The sequence below is a fragment of the Sciurus carolinensis genome, unplaced genomic scaffold (genome assembly GCF_902686445.1).
Source record: "Sciurus carolinensis unplaced genomic scaffold, mSciCar1.2, whole genome shotgun sequence".
NCBI classification, from domain to species: Eukaryota; Metazoa; Chordata; class Mammalia; order Rodentia; family Sciuridae; genus Sciurus; species Sciurus carolinensis.
The window spans coordinates 309,729-327,711 of record NW_025920160.1 but is presented as its reverse complement, the minus strand read 5'-3'; the positions used below and the strand labels follow the sequence as shown (position 1 = coordinate 327,711).

General features: G+C 32.9%; 1 pseudogene; it reads left to right on the top strand.

The window, feature by feature from the left end:
• LOC124974654 (coiled-coil domain-containing protein 138-like) overlaps nt 1-17,983 on the top strand; it is a 94,573-nt pseudogene that overhangs the window by 12,604 nt on the left and 63,986 nt on the right.

The following is a 17,983-nucleotide window of genomic DNA, read 5'->3' as shown; positions in this document are numbered from 1 at the left end:
TGAAACTAGCTTGCAAAAATCAATACATAGTATCCCTAAATACTTAGGCATGTGTCTCTTAAGAATAACTACATTCTGTATAGCATTATATATCAGAAAATTAATGCTAATTGAAAAATAAAATTTAATATATAGTCCACATTCACTTTCCCATTTGGTCTCCAACATGACTTTTATTACTTTTTTTGTTTTATTTTGTTGTTTTCTAATCAAGGACCTACACAAACTCTATGCATTATCTTAGACTTCTTTGAATCTATAGTAGATAACCATTACTATTTTTATTGTTCTTGGGACTTATCTTTGGAGTCTAGGTCAGCAGTGTTGAGGAATATATTGCATCCTAGATATGCCTGATTGTTTCCTAACAATGATATTTTGTTCAAATACTTTTGGAAAGAATTTTATATAGTTAGTACAGTTTGATAACTATTATACTAACTACAGTTAGTATAATTTATTTTTGCTTAATATTTATATGTACTATAATGTATCTTGGTGTCATACAGCTTATCTCTTATACATGTAATTTACACAGAGTAAAATTCATTGTACATTTATATTAGTTTTGAAAAATGCTTTTAATTTTATAATTGACACCATCCTCAAGATAAAATGTTATTCCAGCATTCAGAAAATTTTATTATATTCTTTTACAAATATTTCTTTTCCCATCCTTAGCCTTTAACAACCATAGGTCTATTTCCTGTCACTAGTTCTGCCTTTTCCAGAATATTTTGTAAATTGGTTCATTTCAAACTTTTTTCTTTAACTTGTGATTTTTAGCAGCAGCTCATTTATGATGTTAACTTGGCATGCTTTTCTTTGACTTTATCCAATTTGTGGTTTATCTTTTTTCTTGAATTTGTAAATTTATGTCTTTTGCCACATTTGGGAAATTTGCAGCAACTATTTCCTCAAATTTTTTATGCTTCAATTCTCTTCTCTTCTCTGTGTCTCCAGACTTATATATTAGTCATTTTACTGTTAGTCAGAAGATTTCTGAGGCTATGTTCACTTTTTCTCATTTTTTTTCTTTTGTGTTCTTTGGACTGGATAATTTCTGTTAATATGTCTTTTAGTTCACTGTTTTCTTTTTTCATCTCCATGTTGCTATTGAACAATGTTATGATTTAAATATGAGGTATCTCCTAAAAACTCATGTCTGATACAGTTGAAGAAAGTTTAGAGGTGAAATCATTGAGTTACAAAAGCATTATCTTAATCAGATATTAATCCTTTGATAGTTTTAACTGAGTGGTAACTATAGACAGGGTGTGACTAGAGAAGGTAGGTAATAGGGTTTGTTCTTTCTTTGCTTCCTGGTATCATGTGCTGAGATGCTTTCCTCTGCCCCTCCTTTCCACCATGATGTTCTGCCTAACCTCAGGCCCAGAGCAAAGGAGTCAGCTAACTATGGACTGAGACCTCTGAAACTATGAGACCCAAATACATTTTGTCTGAAATTGTTCTTGTCAGGTCTTTTGATCACAGCAGTGAAATACCTGACTAAATCAAGCCTATTTAGTGATTATTTATTTCTGACATTTTGAAGATCTAAAACCGCCAATTATTTTCTTTAATTTTTTTTCTCATAACAATTTCTGTCTTTACATTTACTTTCACATTTACATTTACCTCATAGAACATACTTAAATATCCAGCATCTGGGTCATCTCAAGATTGGCATCTGTTGATTTTTTTTTTCTTGAAACTTCACTACATTTCTCAGGTCTTTGCATGTTCAGTGATATTTGGACTGTATTTGAAACATATTGTATAGGTTCTGGAACTTTTAGAATTCTCTGGAGAATACTGTTTATTTAAAACATTTATTCAGCCCAGTGACATTAAGGCCTTAGCTCTTTCTGACCTTCTGTAGGCTGTGGTTCTCACTTCAGTTTGGTTTTCAGAACCTTTGCAGTTTTGCTTCATAATTCTCTTGTGCATATGCCACTTAGAGGATAGTTTGAGACTCAGTAACAGTTTAAAATCTTACTTCAGCTCTTCAAGCCTTTTTCCTACTGTGCTTGATTTGTCCTCTGTCTGGAATACTCAGAGATGAACACAATTTGTACATCTTTATGTACACCAATGTGAGAGGATGCTTTGAGATTTCTTCTCCAATATTCTCCCCACAATCTAGATCACAAGGTGGCATCGTCCTGGTTTCCTTGACTGTCTTTATCTCAGAGCTCTTAGGAAAGTAGAAAGCTCCACTTCCATCCAGGAATCCACCCTGGGGCAGAAGTTTGAGAGAAAAAGAAGAAAAAACAATGAAACAGGAAACTTCACCCCTTTGATGTTGTTTCTTCAAATTTTTACCCCCTTCTCTAATTTGTGACTCTTGTTTAGTTTTCACAGCCATCAGGTAGCTGCTTTCTGTTTTCTCTAGGGTTTTTAGTGGACATCAGTAGGAAAAGAAGAGTGTACTGGGTTAACCCTGTCATACCTTATCATATGTCTTTAGTACCTTTTGGATGTGGAAAGATTAGATAATAGAAATATTAAAGTAGTTTTAAAAGTCACTACCTATGATTGTATCCTCAGTTATATAAGGGATCACTTAATATAGTAATAAAATTACATGAAACTAATTTTTTCACAATGGATTTTTTCATAGGGCTAAGGAAAGAATGTTTAAATTCTCAGATCTCTCCATGCTAATTTTATTCTTGTTTCTTTCTTTAGATTTATCTACTATTCTTACTAATTATAAACATAACTGCTTTATTTTAATCATATTTATGTAATTACTTAGAAGGAAATTTATTTTCTTGATTTCCTGTAGATACTTGCTTGCTTTGATATTTTATGAATAAATGAAAGAATTTTATATCTTAAACCTAAAACATTTTATCCTATTTAAATTTAATTAGATGGAAGTTGATTTTTATCATTTCTGAAACTGATTCAGGAGAGAAATAGGGCTCAAAGAAATTATGTATTTAACATTGTTTGAAGTGTAAAACTGACATAAAATTTTAGCTACTTTATGGTAACACACTAGCTAAAATTTACATGTTAATCTATAGAGCTACAAATTGCCTGTTACTCTCCTGAAAAAAATCACAAATCCTTTGTTGTTTTATTATTCCTTGATATAAAAAAGAAAATACATTGATGACTTTGGGTGAATTTCTCTTAGCACGAATCAAAAAATAGACTTATTTCTACTTATTTATATGATAATATGTTTGGGTCTTTCACAAATGTTTTTGATGTTTTACTGTTAATTTGGTTTATTTCACAATTTTTATACATTATTTGCCACAATAGTCATCTATGCTTAAATCAACTGCTTAACATTTTTTTTTTTGTGACCGAATGTGTTCTAATTTAGTTAATCTATATTCAGTGGCATTAGTGATATGTGTTCCTTATCTGATTATTAGATTGTATTTTTTTTCTTCTTAGCAACATGATGCAGAAGTTGAATACATAAGTGAAATTCTTAAGAAAAGGAATAATGTAAGCAAGAAACTAAGATCCTTTTGATGCATTAAAAGAATTGAATGATAACTTAAAAAAACAGGTAAGATCTATTTTAATATATTTTAGGTAATAAGACCTAAAACTATATTTTTATACAATGAATAAGTTAATAGTAGAACATTTTGGCTAGAGAAAATTTTGATTGAATTTATGTTAATTTTATTTGGAAACACAAATATAAATAAATTAGTCTTAAACTGCTATTGTATCCTTTTCTTCTATATGGGAAAGCAAGTTAGATGTTTGAAAATTTGAAATTTTTTCTTTATTCTTTACAACAGGGTCTTCCTGTTTCCCAGACCAGCCTGAAATTCATGATCTGCTTGTCTCAGCCTTCTGAGTGAGTTGGGACTACCACTGTGCCCAACTCTGAAATTTTCTTAATATTTTAAATTTTTTTGTAGTCACTACATTACTAGATTAAAAATAAGTGAAAGAAAAAATCCAGATAAGCTGAAATAATTAAATTTTAGACACTGATTTCTGTCTTTAAATCTTACTCTTTAACTGTAATTACACACCTAATAGATGAGACACAGCAGTACATAGGATTAGGGAATAGGAACCCTTTCACAAAAAGACTTCAAACTGAAGTATTAAGTAAAGAAAGAATATAAAATTTGAATAGACATATGTGGGATACAATTAAGTTTAACATATGAGAATTCCAGGAAGAGAGGAACAAGAGAATAGGGCAAAAGCTAAAGATTATAGACCAGAATTTTCCAAAACTGGTGAAAGATTCAAGAAACTTTTACTACTGACAAGGATAAGTTTTAAAGAAATCATACATAGGCACACTATTTTAAAACTGCTGGAAACCTTAGATGTAGGTTAGAGGGGGAAAATTTGAAAGATGTAAAACTAAAGTTTGGCTTTTAAGGAAGAAATACCACTTATCTTCAACCTAGAATAAGAAGAGAGACAACTTCTCTTAATTATAAAACCAGCACAGCCTTGAATCTAAATCTTGACATTATAAGAAGAAAAGAAAAATGGGACCAGTCTCTTAAGAATATACACACAGGCCTGGGGTTATAGCTCAGTTGGTAGAGTGCTTTCCTGGTAAGCACAAGGCCCTGGGTTTAGTCCCCAGTACTGCAAAAAGAAAAAAGAAAAAAAAATGAAAAAAGAAGAATATACATGCAAAGAAGTTTTAAATTTACAAAGCTTAATCCAGTCATACAAAGAATAATACAGCTAAATGGGATTTAGTTCAAGAAAACATGGGTGGTTTAACACTTGAAAATTAACATCTGATTATAGGAGAAAAAATCATTAGATAATTTAAATTGATAAGAAATTCAGCAACAACAAATGGTAATAGAAGGGAATTTCTTAAGTTCTCACAGAGTACCTACAAAAAATTCAACAACAATATAATAACTAATGGTAAATTATTATTGAAATCTTGTTTTCTGAAATGAAAACAAAAAAAGGTTATTGCTGTTAAAACTTTATTGAACATTTTAATGAAGTTCTCATTGATTCAGTAAAGGGAAGAAAGGATTGGAAAGAAAAATATTAGTCATTCACAGATTATATGATTGTATACTTACATACATTACATAGAGCCAAAGAGGTATGTAGACAAACTTTGAATGAATAAGCAAATTTAGCAGACTCTAGAAGTAAGATTACCATGCACAAATCAAGCATATTTCTATATGCCAATAGCAACAATGAAGTATTAAGTGCTATTTACTGAAAGATCCCATATGTAGTATCATAAAAAAAAATTGACTACCCAGGAATAAATCTAAAGAAAGATGTGTAGGACATCTGTCCTGAAAGCTACAAACACTAAATTAAAAAATAAAATCTAAATGGGGGCTGGGGAGATAGCTCAGTTGGTAGAGTGCTTGCCTTGTAAGCACAAGGCCCTGGGTTCAATCTCCAGCACTGCCAAAAAAAAAACACCCTAAATGGAAGGATATGTTATGTTCATGAATGAAAGACTCATTGTTGTATACATGTCAGTTCTTCCCATTTATTAGATACATGTTACAATCTGGTTACTAATGGTACTGCACACTCAAGATTTGTACATATATATATATAGTTGTTCAATAGAAATTTTACTTGAAAAACATTTCTCACTACAATAAGTGCCTTTAAGATGTCAGGGATCTTGCAAATTTTTCATAGAATGAAGGAAACTTTCCTGGACACTACTAATGTTTAGGATAATATGGTGATTTTTAGCTGTGACCTACTTAATCATGAATGCTGCCTCTGTTTTGCTACATTGCTTGGCTAAGTAGACCAGATTGAGAAACTCTTTTGATATGAAAATGGTTGAGTTTTATATTTGAAATATTTAACTTTTTCCTCCCTAGTTAAATGAAGTAAGTGAAGAAAACAGGAAGATGGAACTTCAGGCTAAAAGAGATCAAGCTGATCTGGATAACTTCTAGGTAGATTGTCTGCTCCTCACAACATAATTATATTTGGATTTGCTTAATTTTCATACAATCATTCTTTAATATATGGAGATGTACTGTTGCAGAGGAAGTATGATTTATGACAACACAGAGATTGAAAGAAGATTCCCATGCTGCTCATGAAATGAAAAGTGTAAAACAAGAAAAAGTACCAGTTTCTAAAACTTCTAAGGTAACATGTGACTGAAAATTTCTTCAGAGAAAAATTTATTTGTCCTCTAGTCTTTTTCTTTCATTTAGCAAACATTCTTTTTGGTATACCTTTAGAGACAATATCTCTAGAATATTGCAATACATTTTTATTTGCAAAAACAATATATTTCAGCAGTGTTTCAGGTACAGTAACTCAAATCATAAGATCTTATTGTTAATACTGACTTTATAATTTTGCATATCATGTTAATAGAATTTATAGTATAAAGACAGAGAGTAACTTTTTTGGAAAAAAGAAAATATGTATTCCCATATTGGAATTTCTTTACCTTTGGAAACCTGCAGATTTGTTAGAGTCTCTTAGATATATGATGATTTAAATGGTAGAGTTAAAGCCAATTTTACTTTTCTGTCTTATCAAACTTGAATCAAGAACTTTCATGAAAATTCCTTAATTTGTTAATAAAGTTCATTTCTTTTACCTTCATTTTTATCAGTTTCTTGCTTATCTTAGCCAGCATTAATTTTTTAATATTAGTTGGACAGATTTGATTTGGAATTTTTTTTGCTTGCATGCAGAGACTCTGTCATTTAAAAAATATCTAAAACATGGTAAAAGCACAATAGGTAAATTATTCTATAACTTTGATGAGATTATAAATTGACATAATTGTTTGATTTAATTTTTGACAGATAGATATCACTTAATGGGAAAGTATATGAACTTCTAATGGTCTTCATGGACTGGATTTCACACCATCTCCTTAGCAAAGTAAAACATGAAGAATCTGGTATGGATGGTGAAAAGTCTTTACTCAAATCTTCTCAGCAAAATAATATTCAAGAAAATTATGTAAAGGTTTTTTTTTAATTTGAAACATATGGTTCAGTAGATATGAAAATTAAATAAGGAAAAGTCTAGGATATCTTATAAGTGAAAAATATTGAAAGTATTTTTGATAAAATATGAACACAATAATAGGCACTTCAAAAAGTTTCATTTTGAACCCTATCAAACTAATTCACACTTATGTTTTCCTAATGTGATAGGAATTTATCTTTTAAAAATAGAGATAAGACTTTAGTAGTGAAATAATTATATATTTGAATTATAAATATTCAGTGGTATGGACAATTACTCCTATCCATACTTTTAGGATTCAGAACCTACTAGAACCTACTTGATCTTTAGGCATGAAGGGCTAAAAAGATTTATTTTTCAAGAGGATTCTAAAATCAAGGAGAAAGTACATTTTTAATTCATTTTTATTGTAAACAAATGGGATACATCTTGTTTTTCTGTATATGAATTAGAGGCATACCATTTGTGCAATCATACATTTACCTAGGGTAATAGTTTTTGATTCATTGTTATTTTTTTCTCCTTCCACCCCTCCCACACTGTTATCCCTCAATACAGTCCCTCCTTCCACCATTCCTGTCCCCTTCCCATACCCTATATGTGTCATGATCCGCTAATCAGTGAGATCATTCATCCTTTAGTTTTTTTTGAGATTGGCTTATCTCACTTACCATGATATTCTCCAACTGCATCCATTTGCCTGCAAATGCAATAATTTTATTATTCTTTATGGCTGAGTAATATTCCATTCTATATATATATATTCTATATATATATAGAACGGAATATATATATATATATATATATATATATATACACACCACATGGTATATATACACATGGTATATACACCACATTTTCTTTATCCATTCATCAATTGATGGGCATCATGGTTGGTTTCTGGATATTGTGAATTGAGCAGCTATGAACATTATTGTGGCTGCATCTCTGTTGTATGCTGATTTTAAGTCCTTTGGGTATAGGCCAAGAAGTGGGATACCTGAGTCAAATGGTGATTCCATTCCAAGTTTTCTAAGGAATCTCCATACTGCTTTCCAGAGTGGCTGCACTAATTTGCAGCCCCACCAGCAATGTATGAGTGTACCTTCTTCCCCACATGCTCTCCAACACCTATTGTTGCTTGTATTCTTGATAATCACCATTCAAATTGGGGTAAGGTGGAATCTTAGTGTAGTTTGATTTGCATTTCTCTTATTACTAAAGATGTTGAACATTTTTTCACATGTTTGTTGATTACTTGTAGATCTTCTTCTGTGAAGTGTCTGTTCATATCCCTGGCCCATTTGTTGATTGGGTTATTTGTATTCTTGGTGTAGAGATTTTGAGTTCTCTATATATTCTGGAAATTAGTGCTCTATCTGAAGTATGAGTGGCAAAGATATTCTCCCACTCTGTAGACTATGTCTTTGTATTGCTGATGGTTTCTTTGCTGAGAGAAAGTTATTAAGTTTGAATCCATCCCAGTTATTGATTCTTGCTTTTATTTCTTGAGCTATGGGTGTCCTATTTAGGAATTCTGATCTTAAGTCAACAAGTTGAAGATTTGGACCTACTTTTTCTTCTAAAAGATGCAGGGTCTCTGGTCTGATTCCAAGGTCCTTGATCCATTTTGAGTTGATTTTTGTGCAGGGTGAGAGACGGGGGTTTAGTTTGATTCTGTTGCATATGGAATTCCAGTTTTCCCAGCACCATTTGTTGAAGAGGCTATTTTTTCTCCATTGCATATTTTTGGCACCTTTGTCTAATATGAGAAAATTGTATTTATTTGTGTTTCTATCCATGTCTTCTATTCTGTACCATTGATCTACCTATCTATTTTGGTGTAAATACCATGCTGTTTTTGTTACTATTGCTTTGCAATATTGTCGAAGGTCTAGTATTGGGATACCACTTGCTTCACTCTTTCTGCTAAGGATTGCTTTATCTATTCTGGGTTTCTTATTCTTCCAAATGAATTTCATGATTGCTTGTTCTATTTCTGCAAGGTACATCAATGGGATTTTAATTTGAATTGCATTGAATCTGTATAGCACTTTTGGTAGTATGGCCATTTTGAGAATATTAGTTCTGCCTATCCAAGAAAATGGGAGATCTTTCCATCTTCTAAGGTTTTCTTTAATTTCTTTCTTTAGTGTTCTGTAGTTCTCATTGTAGAGGTCTTTCACCTCTTTTGTGAGATTGATTCCCCCAAGTATTTTATTTTTTTGAAGCTATTGTGAATGGGGTAGTTTTCCTAACTTCTCTTTCTGAAGATTTTTCACTTATGTATAAAAATGCATTGGATTTATGAGCATTAATCTTATATCCTGCTAGTTTACTGAATTCACTTGTGAGTTCTAAAAGTTTTCTGATTGAATTATCTGGTTCCACTAAATATATAATCATGTCATCAGCAAATAGGGATAGTTTGAGTTTTTCTTTTCCTTTCATATCCCTTTAATTTCTTTGGTTTGTCTAATTGCTCTGGCTAGACTTTCAAGAACAATGTTGAATAGAAGTAGTAAGTGAGGGCATCCCTGACTTGTTCCAGTTTTTAGGGGCAATGCTTTCAGTTTATCACCATTTAGAATGATATTGGCCATGGGCTTAGCAGAGATGGCCTTTACAATGTTAAGGAATATTCCCACTATACCTATTTTTTCCAGTGTTTTGAGCACGAAGGGATGCTGTATTTTATCGAATGTTTTTTCTGCATCTATCAAAATAATCATGTGATTCTTGACTTTAAGTCTATTGATATGGTGAATTACATTTATTGATTTTCAGATGTTGAATCAACCTTGCATCCCTGGGATAAAACCCACTTGATCATGGAGCACTATCTTTTTAATATATTTTGTATGCAATTTGCTAAGATTTTGTTGAGAATTTTTGTATCATTGTTCATTAAGGATATTGGTCTGAAATTCTTTCCTCGATGTGTCTATGTCTGGTTTAGGTATCAGGGTGATATTAGCTTCATAGAATGAGTTTGTGAGGGTTTCCTCCTCTTGTATTTCATAAAATACTTTGAGAAGAATTGCAATGAGCTGTTCTTCAAAGGTTTTGTAGAATTCGGCTGAGAACCCATCTGGTCCAAGACTTTTATTTGTTGGTAGGCTTTTGATGACTTCTTCTATTTCATTACTTGAAATTGGTCTATTTAAATTGTGTTTGTCCTCATGGTTCAGTTGAAGCAATTCATATGTCTCTAGAAACCTTTTGATGTCTTCGAGATTTTCTATTTTGTTGGAGTATAGATTTTCAAAATAGCTTCTAATTATGTTTTGTATTTCATTCGTGTCTGTTGTGATATTTTCTTTTTCATTCTCAATTTTAGTAATTTGGGTTTTCTCTCTTCTCTTTTTTAGTGTGGCTAAGGGTTAATCATTTTTTTTAAATTTTTTCAAAGAACCAACTATTTATTTTGTCATATTTTTTATTGTTTCTTTTGTTTCAATTTCATTGATTTCAGCTCTGATTTTCACTATTTCCTGTCTTTTACCACCTTTGGTGTTGCTCTGTTCTTCTTTTACTAGGGCATTGAGCCATGGTGTTAGGTCATTTATTTGTTGATTTTTTTCTTCTTTTATTGAATGCACTCCATGAAATAAAATTTCCTGTAAGGACTGCTTTCATAGTGTCCCAGAGATTTTGATATGTTGTTTCTCATTTATCTCTATGAATTTTTTAATTTTCTGCCTGATGTATTCTGTTATCCATTCATCATACAATAGCATATTATTTAATTTCTGGGTGCTGAAGTAGTTTCTGCTTTTTACTCTGTCATTTATTTCTAATTTCAATCCATTATGATCTGATAGAATAAAAGGTACTATCTCTATCTTCTTGTATTTGCTAACAGTAGCTTTGTGGCATAATATATGGTCTATTTTAGAGAAGGATCCATGGACTGTTGAGAAGAAAGTGTAATCACTCTTTGTTGGATGCTATCTTTTATGAATGTTCATTAAGTCTAAATTATTGACTGTGTTTTTGAGAACTATGGTTTCTTTGTTCAATTTCTGTTTGGAGGATGTGTCCAGTGGTGAGAGAGGTGTGTTAAAATCACCTAGTTTTATTGTGTTGTGGTCTCTTTGATTTCTGGTATTGAGAAGGATTTGTTTGATGTATATGGATGAGCCACTGTTTGGGGCATAGATATTTATGATTGTTATGTCTTGCTGATTTATGCTTTCATTAAGCAGTACAAAATGTCCTTCTTTATCCCTTCTGACTAACTTTGGCTTGAAGTCCACATTATCTGATATGAAGATGGATACTCCAGCTTTTTCACTGTGTCCATTTGCATAGTATGTTTTTCCCCATCCTTTCACCTTTAGTATGTGGGAATCTCTGTGTATGAGATGAGTCTCTTGCAGGTAGCAAGTTGTTGGAACTTTCTTTTTAATCCAGTCTATGTCTTTTGATTGATGAGTTCAGGTCATTAACTTTTAGGGTTATTATTGTGATATGATTTGTATTCCCAGTCATTTAGCTCATTTTTTTGACACAAATTGATTTCTCCTTTATTTGGTTGTAATTTTAGGGTAGTTCTTCCCTTTGTTGACTTACATCATTGTTTTTCATCTCTTTCTCATGAAATATTTTGCTGAGAATGTTCTGTAATGCTGGCTTTCTTTTTGTAAATTCTTTTAGCTTTTGTTTACCATGGAAGAATTTTATTTCATCATCAAATCTGAAAGTAATTTTTGCTAGGTATAATATTCTTGGTTGGCATCCATTTTCTTTCAGAGCTTGAAAAATGTTCCAGGCCCTTCTAACTTTTAGGGTCTGGATTGAAAAATCTGCTGATATCCATATAGTTTCCCCCTGAATGTAATTTGATTGTTTTCTCTCACAGTCTTTAAAATTCTGTCTTAATTTTGTATGTTAGGTATTTTCATTATAATGTGCCTTGGTGTGGGTCTATTATAATTTTGTGTATTTGGAGTCCTATAAACCGCTTGTACTTGATTTTCATATCATTCTTAAGATTTGGGAAATTTTATGATATTATTTCATTGAATAGATTGTTTATTACTTTGTTTTTTTTTCTCTAAGCCTTCCTCAATCCTGATACTTCTTAAATTTGGCCTTTTCATGGTATCCCATAGTTCCTGTAGATTCTGTTCATGATTTTCTACCATCTTCTCTGTTTATTTTGTCTTCAATATCTGAGGTTCTGTCTTCCAGGTGTTCTATCCTATTGGTTATGCTTTCTAGGGAGTTTTTAATTTGGTTTATTGTTTCCTTCATTTTAAGGATTTCTGTTTGTTTATTTTTTCAATATCTCTAACTCTTTATTGAAATGATCTTTTGCTCCCTGTATTTGCTCTTTTACCTGTCGATTGGTGCAATCATTCAATGCCTGCATTTGCCCTTTCATCTCATCCTTGAATGCCTGCATTTGCTCTTTCATCTCCTCATTTGCTTCTCTGATTGTTTTGATTATGTACTATCTGAACACCCTTTCTGACATTTCTTCTGCCATGTTGTCATTGGATATTATTGCTATACCATCTAGGTTTGTTTGGGACATTTTCTTCCCCTGTTTTCTCATATTGTTCAGGTATGTACCCCTCTAGTAGTGAAACTCTGGGATATTGCAGATTTCCTCTATTGATTAATAGTTTCTCTAGATTTCCAATAACTCACCTCTTAGCCTTCAATAGCCTGAAGTTGGAGGAACTTGATTATGTGGTGCTCCACTAGGAATCTGGCCTTCTATGGATGGTGGCCTTCAGGTGGGGTATATTCCCTGGTAACTCTGATTTGCTCCTGTGTCTCTCAATACATTCTCTTCTTGGTTCCTGAGTCTTGTCAATGGTCTTCTAGACTCCTGTAGGTGTCTCAGGAAGGGAGTTGCCCTTCCAATGATGATGGCCATGACCTTAGGAGTAATTCAAAATGCCTGGACCAGCCTATAAAGAAGCTTCTGGCTAACTCCATTATGGTGACAAACCTCAGCGTGGTGAATGGATGGGGTTGTTCAGTGGTGGCATCTGTATTTGGCCTGGTGGTTGGGCAGGTTGGCTACCCGCTGCCCAACTCTGCAAGGCAGGCAGGTTGGGTGCCCGCCTGCTACCTCCATGATGCAAGCAGCCTGACTTGCCCATCAGCTCGCTTCATGACTATCAAGAAAGAACTTCTTATATTACAGATATTAAATTGAATATTGGTACTAATGATTTATAAATAGGATAAAATATATTTAGAGATTGATGGTTAGATTCCATAAGAAATACATGAAAACATTGAAGAGTCAGAAGTATCAGTGATATTGGCTAAATTATATTGTTTTATTATATGTGTGCACAAATATGTAATAACCAATTCCATCATATATACAACTATAATGCAAGAATAAAAAAAAATTAAAAAATGAAAAAAAAAAGAGGTGGAATTCAAGGAGTCAACCTAACATTATTTCTTTGACAATGAAGGATCATGAGTGACTTCTAGAAGCTGGGAATTGCCCTTATTTTACAAGTTAGCAAAGATATGGTGATCTCAGTCCTACCACTTCAAAGCATTGTATTCTGCCACATCCTGAATAAGCAAGGAACTGGATCATCTCCAACCTTCAGAAAGGAACATAGTTTCTGTAGATATCATAATCATAGTGATCAATGAAGTCTAAGGTTCACATCAGACTTCCAGTCTACAGAACTATAACATAAAAAGTGGGTTGTTTAAATATTGTTTGTGGTAAATTGTTATGGCAGTGATGGGGGGCAAATGAACCTTTGTATAGAATTTTTATCACCTACATCAAGTATTCCCCTATGCCAATGCTAACCTTACCTTAGAATATATGCTAAGTAGGAAGGCCTGACGTATTTAAGTTCTGCAGAGAAATTCCATTTTGTAGGACTAGATGATGTGATGGCACATTCATAAGACACTAAAGCTAACAATTGGCAATTTTCAAAAATGGAATCTGGATCATATATAACTGTACATCAGTTTAATGGCATAAGAATATAATATTTATAACATATACCTTGGGATTTGCTTTGTCATCTTTAAAGATATACTTATTAATTTATTTTTATTGAAAACAAATGGGATACATGTTGTTTCTCTGGTTCTACATGAAGTAAAATGTACTATTTTTGTAATCATACATTTACATAGGGTAATAGTGTTTGATTCATTCTGTTATTTTTTCCTTCACCCCCAGCCCTCCAACCCCTCTTTCCCTCTATACAGTCCCTCCTTCTTCCATTCTTGCCTCCCTCCCACCCCCCATTATCTGTCATCATCCACTGATCACTGAGATCATTCATCCTTTGGTTGTTTGAGATTGACTTATCTCCCTTAGCATGATATTCTCCATTTTCATCCATTTGGCTGCCAATGCCATAAGTCTATCATTCTTTATGACTGAGTAATATTTCATTTTATATATTTACCACAGTTTCTTTATGCACTCATCAATTGAAGGACATCTAGGTTGTCTTGACTTAATTGGGATTTGCAAGTTTTGCTGAGCATAGATTCTTATATCTGAAATACTGTTTCACTTTACTAATATGTTAATAAAGGTAAAGCAATCTTAAAACTTAAGAAAAGTATTAATAGAATAAGAAAAGGGTAAATAGTACCAAATTAATGGATTAGTGAATTGAATATTTATGGCCAACATAAGCAAGTATTCATATCATTTATATTTTTTGATTTTAAAATAATATGATCCTTTTTTAAAAAAAACTTATTTTCTTTGGTAAGAGAATAAGAGGATTAAAGCATAAACCACTTTGGTGAGTCTTATATTTATTATAAGAATGCTACTATAACTCAAAAGTAATTTCAAAGAGTGATCTCTTTTTTTTGTGGTACTTGGTATCAAACTCAGGACCTTGTGCTTGGAAGGCAGGCAGTCTACCATCTGAGCTATCTCCCAAACCAAAAGAGTAATATCTTTAGAAATTAACCTTTGATTCCTTCTGACACATTTGGTTATGTATTTTATCACAGTTGTAACCCATTATCATTTAAGGATGGGTTTAATACTTAAAAATGCAAAAAGTCACTGGGAACTAACTGTGGTCAATTAGATAGATGATCAGACTGGATATACCTTACAAAACTTAGTTTTCTTGTGTGATTCAAAATAGATGAGTGGGATATTTCCAAAGAAATTGAGAGTGGAAAAATGTAGTAGCATTAAGTAGAATCTGCCAAGAATAGATGTATTACAGCTAATGGTTACAAAATTGTGGTTGTAGGACTATGCATCAAGTTGTTTAGGAAGATCCAAACCCTCATAATCCCCTGGAAACACCAAATTAACTATAATATGTAGACCAGGACATGTTTGAGAGGACTCCAGAGACCAGTTGAAATGCTGTAGCAGTCAGGTCAATGTGCAGTCAAAAAGGGAATCCATAAAATGGAATAGGAAAAATTGTGGGATTTTGCATGTCCATGCCCCCCCACAGTACAATGCAACTGGGAAGAAACTCCCATATCCCAGCTCCTCCTTTGGAATGGAAGAAAAGAATGGATTGTGCAGTCAATGTTTTCACTTGTCTGGAAGCTACTCACAGTACTGATGTCTTGTCATGCCTATTGGTTTTTGTCTTGCTGAAGAAAATGATGGCATAGGTTGGAAGTTGCACAAAACAGGTGAATACCATACCATGTTAGAGCTTCAGAGATGTGTACTTTTGAACAAAGAAGTCAGAAGAATTATGGGTTTTTAGGAAGAAACAAGAAAGGCTGAGGAATTCAAGACAATATAAAGTATACAGGCCTAGAGAAGACATATCTCTCAGAAAACATCAGAGGTTTTACAGTCTATAGTCAGGCTGATTGATGAAATTCTTCCCTGCATTAAGCTAGTTGTATAGACTTGGAAAGGAGGGAAAGGAGGGTTTTTTAAACTTATTTTTATTTTAAAGAAATGGGATACATGTTGTTTGTTTGTACATGGAGTAACAGCATACCATTTGCATATTCATACATTTACATAGAGTAATGATGTTTGATTCATTCTGTTATTTTTTTCTTCCCCCCACCCCTCCCACCTCTCTTTTCTCTCTACACAGTCCTCCTTCATCCATTCTTGACCCCCTCCCAGCCCCCATTATGTGTCATCATCTGCTTATCAGCGAGATCATTCATCTTTTGGATTTTTGAGATTGGCTTATCTAACATAACATGATATTCTCCAATTTCATTCATTTGCCTGCAAATGGATGAAATTTCATTATTTTTTATAGCTGAGTAATATATATACCACAGTTTCTTTATCCATTCATCAATTGAAGGGCATCTAGGTTGGTTCCACATTCTGGATACTGTGAATTGAGCAGCTATGAACATTGATGTGGCTGTATCTCTGTAGTATGCTGATTTTAAGGTCTTTGGGTATAGGCCGAGGAGTGGGATACATGGGTCAAATGGTAGGTCCATTCCAAGTTTTCTAAGGAATCTCCATGCTGCTTTCCAAAGTGGCTCCACTAATTTCCAGCCCCACCAGTAATGTATGAGTGTATCTTTATCCCCACATCCTCTACAACACCTATTGTTGCTTAAATTCTTGATAATTGCCATTATAATTGGGGTGTGGTGGAATCTTAGTGTAGTTTTGATTTGCATTTCTCTTATTACTAAAGATGGTGAACACTTTTTCATATGTTTGTTGATTGCTTATTCATTTTCTTCAGTGAAGTGTCTGCTTATATCCCTAGTCCATTTGTTGATTGGGTTACTTGTATTCTTGGTGTAGAGTTTTTTTGAGTTCTTTATATATTCTGGAAATTAGTGCTCTATCTGAAGTATGAGTGGCAAAGATTTTCTCCCACTCTGTAGGCTCTCTCTTTGCATTGCTGATAGTTTCCTTTGCTGACAGAAAGCTATTTGGTTGAATATATCCCAGTTATTGATTCTTGCCTTTATTTCTTGGGCTATGGGTGTCCTGTTAAGGAAGTCTGATCCTAAGCTAACAAGTTGAAGATTTGGACCTACTTTTTCTTCTAAAAGATGCAGGGTCTCTGGTCGGATTTCAAGGTCCTTGATCCATTGTGAGTTGATTTTTGTGCAGGGTGAGAGATAGGGGTTGAGTTTCATTCTTTTGCATATGGATTTCCAGTTTTCCCAGCACCATTTGTTGAAGAGGCTATCTTTTCTCCATTGCATATTTTTGGCACCTTTGTCTAGTATGAGAAAATTGTATTTATTTGGGTTTGTGTCCATGTCCTCTATTCTGTACCATTGATCTACCTATCTATTTTGGTGCCATTACCATGCTGTTTTTGTTACTATTGCTTTGTAGTATAGTTGAAGTTCTGGTATTGCAATACCCCCTGTTTCATTCTTCCTGCTAAGGATTGCGTTAGCTATTCTGTGTTTCCTATTATTCCAGATGAATTTCATTATTGCTTGTTCTATTTCTGTAAGTTTCATCATTGGGATTTTAAATGTAATTGCATTGAATCTGTATAGCACTTTTGGTAGTATGGCCATTTTGACAATATTAATTCTGCTTATCCAAGAAAATGGGAGATCTTTCCATCTACTAAAATTTTCCTGAATTTCTTTCTTCTATGTTTTGTAGTTTTCATTGTAGAGATCTTTTACCTCTTTAGTTAGATTGATTCCCAAGTATTTTATATTTTTTGAGGCTATTGCAAATGGAGTTGTTTTCCTTATTTCCCTTTCAGCTGTTTCGTCACTTGTGTATAAAAATGCTTTAGATTTATGCATGTTGATTTTATATCCTGCTATTTTGCTGAATTCATTGATGAGGTCTAGAAGTTCTCCAGAGGAGGTTTTTGGATCCTCTAAATATATAATTATGTCATCCGCAAATAGTGACAACTTAAGTTTTTTTTTTTCCTATTCATATCCCTTGAATTTCATTGGTGTGACTAATTGCTCTGGCTAGAGTTTCGAGGACAATGTTGTATAGAAGTGGAGAAAGAGGACATCCCTGTCTTGTTCCTCTTTTTAAAGGGAATGATTTCAGTTTTTCTCCATTAAGAATGATGTTGGTCATGGGCTTAGCATAAATAGCCTT